The sequence below is a fragment of the Notothenia rossii genome (genome assembly GCF_949606895.1).
Source record: "Notothenia rossii genome assembly, chromosome: 9".
NCBI classification, from domain to species: domain Eukaryota; kingdom Metazoa; phylum Chordata; class Actinopteri; order Perciformes; family Nototheniidae; genus Notothenia; species Notothenia rossii.
The window spans coordinates 81,458,490-81,464,489 of NC_136907.1; positions in this window are offsets into that span (position 1 = coordinate 81,458,490).

Below are 6,000 nucleotides of genomic sequence, written 5' to 3' on the forward strand. Positions count from 1 at the left end.
CAGCAATTAGATTAACGTTTTCATGCAGAATGTTACGTACCTCTTAGAATGGAAACTAACAGTAGGGAATGTAAATAATAGTCTAATGACAGCATGTTGAATGAAGGTGATGATGATGATGGTCTGTGTTGAACTCTGGTGAATATGGAAGTTCCTCTCTCTTCTATAGTTCAGGAACATCTTAGCTCCTCCCTGAATCTCTCTGTCTCCTCTTAGATCTGTATTTCACTTCTCTCAGTTACACTTCCTCCTGGGTGACAGATCCAAAGGCAGTCTGTAAACAAAAAGTCAGAGGACCTCGGTTTGAACCCTGTGGTACACCACAATTAATCACAGACCACCAGAGTAACTTGTTTTATAAAGATAAGAACAAAAGCAATCAAAACTTGAGTCTGTGATTTGTACCAGATTATTGAGAGAGGTGATTCAAAGTGTTTGATCAGTCAGTAAATGAAAACGTAATAATAACAATGATGGGCGTTAACGTGAAGTCAGATTAGTGAGAGGTGTTTCAACGAGAGAAATCTTTTTAAAATGATCTTAATATAATAAGAATTGTACTTCATACCCAACATTTAAAAGGTCTTGAACACCAAAACACAAGCTGTTGTTCCAATAGAACCTTCGATCACATTGTGCTCAGAGATAAACTGAAACCAATGAGAAAGTGAGAGGACTTAGGATTGAACCCTGTGGTACACCACATTAAGTCACAGACTGACATAAAAATTAGGGCCGGGACTCGATTAAAAAAATTAATCTAATTAATTAGAGGCTTTGTAATTAATTAATTGAAATTAATCGCATTTTTAATCACATATAAATATTTGACCTGAGAACAGTGAGAAGCAATTTTTGTTCACATGGATTTGAGTATACCATTGAATAATGACTGAATACATAAGCTTAAGCAACAAAACATTGTTTATTTTTTTCAAGGTGGTACTTAACAAAGACCAACAGAAAAGTGCAATTTTTGCCATAAAGTGTAGCAATAGCATATTTAGGAATATAGTACATTTCAGAGATTCAGGTAGCCTATAGGTACGTAGACCTTCTGTAAACTATAACACTTTGTTTTTGAAGTAAAACACAATACTTTCAAGTACATTCAGAACATTGGAAACCCTGACTATTAGAAAACATCTCTCTGTTGCTTCAGAGGCCATAACAGACTTTGTTGATTTACCAACAGTTGATTTAAAAAATCTAATACATTTCAGTCCAACCCTCTCAATAACCTTGGCCAAAACAATAAACAGTTCAACATAAAGTGCCAGTTGCACCAACAACATAATAAATAGTTCAACATAAAGTGTACCATTTAAAATAAAATAAAAAAGTGCCAGTGATTGACCTCAATCCTATTCTTCCAATATCCTGATGAAAAATAAAATCTCTCTGTTGCATAGGCCACTGTTTGATCAACGCGAATTGGGTGTGGGTCCTTGTACTCCGAGTCGGGCTAACGTCCACGCTAGCTTCCACGCTAGCTGCTATATGTTTTGCATTGAGGTGATACTTGAGGCTTGATGTGCTGCGGTGATATGCGAATTCCTTTTTGCATAATTTGCAAACAACCGTGCTCTTATCGACGCTTCCATCCGTCCGTTTTTTAAAACAAAATGTCCCATCCACGGGGCCAACCAAAGCGGTCTCATCAGCTTCTTCGTTCATGTTTGACTATTGTTCACTGTGGTTTGTTGTTGTCTGAAGTCATGAACGTTAGTTGGTGCTCCAGTATAATCGGTACCCATGAAACTCATCCAGTGAGAAACGTTCCGCGGTGCAAAAATAAGTGCGAATAAAATGCGTTAATTTTTTTAACGCGTTAATTTTTGTGTAATTAATTAATCTTAATTAACGCGTTAAAGTCCCGGCCCTAATAAAAACATAAACACTTATTTTAAGTTTATGGAGACAGTACTTGTATTTCAAGCAGTGATAAAAGGCCAGATTCACTGATTGAGTTAAACATTTTAACTTGCAGATGTTAATCAAAGGCAGTCCATGTGTTTGTATGGAAGTGAACAATTGTACATATAACTCAAATTATCAAGCAGGTAAACTCCATTACTTTTTAATATAAAACTATTGATGTTTGTCAGAGAGAGGCTCCCTCTGGTGGATGTTGATCAGTATTGTGTTGTCTTTGCTCCAGAGGTTTTTGTACAGAGTGTTGGTGTTTCCTGTCACTGTGGGCCTCAGAGCACAGTAGAACACAGCAGAGTCTGTCACTGCAGCAGAGGAGATGATCAAATTTATTCGGTTTGACTCCACTGTAATATTCAGTCCAGGGATTGGGTTAGTTCCTACATCGCCTGAAGCAGAGTGTGAGATGAGGAACTCTGGTGGTTCTCCAGGATATTGTCGATACCAGAAGTAAAACTGAGTATTAGATCCAGCTTTGTAGGACAGAGTAACAGAGCTGCCTTCTGGACTGAACTCTTCTGTTTTGACTGGAGTCAGATCGTCACAGCTGACGCCTGAGGGAAAGATGAACTCTGTTATTTCATGTTATAAAAGTTATTTTAGCAAAACCACACTCAGAAAGCAAGAGTGCAACTAACCTGATAAGATTGCAAAACATATCAGAGAAAAAGCTGAGTTCTGCAGGGACAGCATGTTGAATGAAGGTGATGATGATGATGGTCTGTGTTGATCTCTAGTGAATATGGAAGTTCCTCTCTCTTCTATAGTTCAGGAACATCTTAGCTCCTCCCTGAATCTCTCTGTCTCCTCTTAGATCTGTATTTCACTTCTCTCAGTTACACTTCCTCCTGGTTGTCATGTTATCACGTGTGTGTCGTCTGCATAGCTTTGGTAACTTATTTCATTGTTATCCATCAACTAAGCTACTGGAAGCATGTAGATGTTAAAGAGAAGAGTCCCCAGGATGGAGCCTTGAGGAACACCACAGGTCATATTCGTCCACTCAGATGTTGAATTACCTATAGAAACAAAGTGTTTCCTGTCCTTTCAGTAGGATTCAGAACAATAAAAACAGTGCCCGAGTCCCTCCCAGTTTTCCAGTCGGTCTAGTAATATGTTGTGGTCAACAGTTTCAAATGCAGCGCTGAGATCTAATAATACTTTTAAGTGGACGTTTAAGTGGATGTCATCCATATGAAATAGAACTGTAAACAGATTTTCTTTTTCTTTATGGATATTTTACAAATCACTCCCCTTTTAAACTCAATTCTTGTTTATTAATAACAACTTTTTTTCACTGTCATATAGTATTTTATACCTGTTTTTAATGTATTCTCTTATTTTGTTATAACTATAATGATCATTTAAAGGTGTGCCTTTACCTCACTGAGCCTCTCAGTCTGACAGGAGAGAGCTCCACCTGGTTGTAGAAAAAGCTCCTTATATTCGTTAGCATAGCTAGCTAACCATATGCAATAGTCCCCAGTACTGCTCGCTCTCTCTCTCTCTCTCTCTCTCTCTCTCTCTCTCTCTCTTTGTCTGTCTGTCTGTCTCTCTCTCTCTGTCTGTCTCTCTGCCTGTCTCTCTCTCTCTCTCTCTGTCTCTCTCTCTCTCTCTCTCTCTGTCTGTCTCTCTCTCTCTCTCTCTCTCTCTCTCTCTCTCTCTCTCTCTCTCTGTCTGTCTCTCTCTCTCTCTCTCTCTCTCTCTCTCTCTCTCTCTCTGTCTGTCTGTCTGTCTGTCTGTCCGTCTCTCTCTCTCTCTCTCTCTCTCTCTCTCTCTCTCTCTCTCTCTCTCTCTCTCTCGCTCACACAAGATACGCTCGTGCCACACACACATAGAGCCGAGCTTGAATGACACAGAAAGACCCAGAATTAGTTGTACTGTAATGTAGCATATTATTTTCCATGGCATTATTATATTGTATGATCATATGTCAGATGAACAGATGCCACTGGGCTTACAACTAAAGACACAGCCACATAAAAACTGCGGCATGTGTACGCAGGGGCACCGCCAGGGGGTGAAAATTTAGGACGATTCTAATGGCCCGTGACTGACAGGGACTAAAACAATTTGAGATCATTAAGAAAAAAAAATGTTGAAGGAACCAATATGATTATCTTTTCATGGGGCCCAAAATCCCTTGCGGCGCCCCAGTGTGTACGGCTCCTTATGGGTACTGCAATGTTTTGAAGAGCCGGAGCCGCGTTCCGGCAGCACTATACCACGTAATCACATGATACGCTCGTGTTGTGTTCAAGGAACCTGTCCATGGCCATGAAAAACAGGCTGCTGCTTGTTTAATTCTGTTGCGGTCTAGATTTTTTACATTTTTTGTTTCCTTCTGCGCTGCGTTGCGTGCATGGCTTCCTTCTGCATGTAACGCGCTCTAGCGGCTGTCTCGTTCAGGATCCAAAAATACAATTTAAATATTTTGCACACTTATTCCACTTATTCCTAGTGTGCCTATGGTTACGGTACCACGTGTCACGTGCCTACGGTTACCGACCCCTGCCCTTGGTTGCTCTTTCAGAGTGGTTTGAAGACTGCAGATTTCAGGGCAAGTGGGATTAAATATGAAAAATAAGAAGTGTTGGTGAAGGTCCATCAGGAGTCTGGCACCTGGTGGAATGCTCTAATAAAAAGTTATGAGGATAAATGTGAGATATAAATTAAAGTAACGTGGTGTTGAAGCATCAAATAAAGGAGGCCTCTCTGCTGGGGGTTGAGTTGTTTGAACGTTAGTCGTCTTATCTCCTAAAGTCTGACAGAGAGAGACTCCCTCTGGTGGATGTTGATCAGTATTGTGTTGTCTTTGCTCCAGAGGTTTTTGTACAGAGTGTTGGTGTTTCCTGTCACTGTGGGCTTCAGAGCACAGTAGTACACAGCAGAGTCAGACAGCTGAAGCCTCTGGATCTTCAGAGGAACAGATCTTAAGCTTGAATCCAGTGTGGATGAGAATCTGTCCTCGTCCTCTGTTTTCCCCGTGCCGATCTTAAAGCGGCTCAGGATGAATGTGGGGCTGTTGTCTCCGTGCTGCTTGTACCAGAAGAGATATTCATTTGATGAAGTGGTGTTATAGTGACAGCCAAGTGTTACTGCCTCTCCTTCAGCAGCAGTCTTTTCTGCTTCAGGTTGCAGCACGTTGTCTCTTTGGGCTCTGCATTCTGTAAAACAGCAACAAACATTATCAGGGACATGTTAGAGAATCATCTCAATGTTGGACTGATATCAAAGAGTTCATACCAAGACTCATAGCAGCCAGCAACACTGAGAGAACCAGATGCATCATATCTGCAGGTTGAGAAACTCTGAGCTACAGCGAGTATAAAGAGGACTGATAAACTCTGCTGAAGTCTGACAGAGAGAGGCTCCCTCTGGTGGATGCTGATCAGTGTTGTGTTGTCTTTGCTCCAGAGGTTTTTGTACAGGGTGTTGGTGTTTCCTGTCACTGTGGGCCTCAGAGCACAGTAGTACACAGCAGAGTCTGTCACTGCAGCAGAGGAGATCTGCAGATCCACTTGTTTTTTCTCCTGGTTCAGTGTGGCTGTCAGTCGAGGGATTGGAGGTTTTGCTTCCACCACGTAAGGCGGATTTGAGTCAGTGATCAGGAGGAGGAACTGAGGAGCTGATCCAGGATCCTGTCTGTACCACTGGAGATTCTCAGCTTTAACTGAATATGTACAGGACAGAGTAACACTACGGCCCTCTGAGGAACACACTTCAGCACTGCTGGCAGTAATAGCATCTTCCAAGCTGTTACCTAGAGAGGAAGACATCATGCTATCATTACAGCTCCAAAGTCACAAACCCATCAATCCCTTAGTGAAAAAACCACACTGCTGTAAAGCGTAAATCCAAGATCCAAACTGGATGTGTAATGCTTTGAAAAAGTCTGCATAGTTCCCCTTCTCCTGTCAGAAACATACGTACCTATGAGAGCTGAACAGAGCAGAATTGCAGCCAGTTTCTCCATGTTCACAGAGGGGAAAGCTGTGGTTGTTCAGTATGGAAACGTTTAGTGAGTTGTGTTTGGTCTGATGTTCACAGCTGGAATCAGAGAGGTGT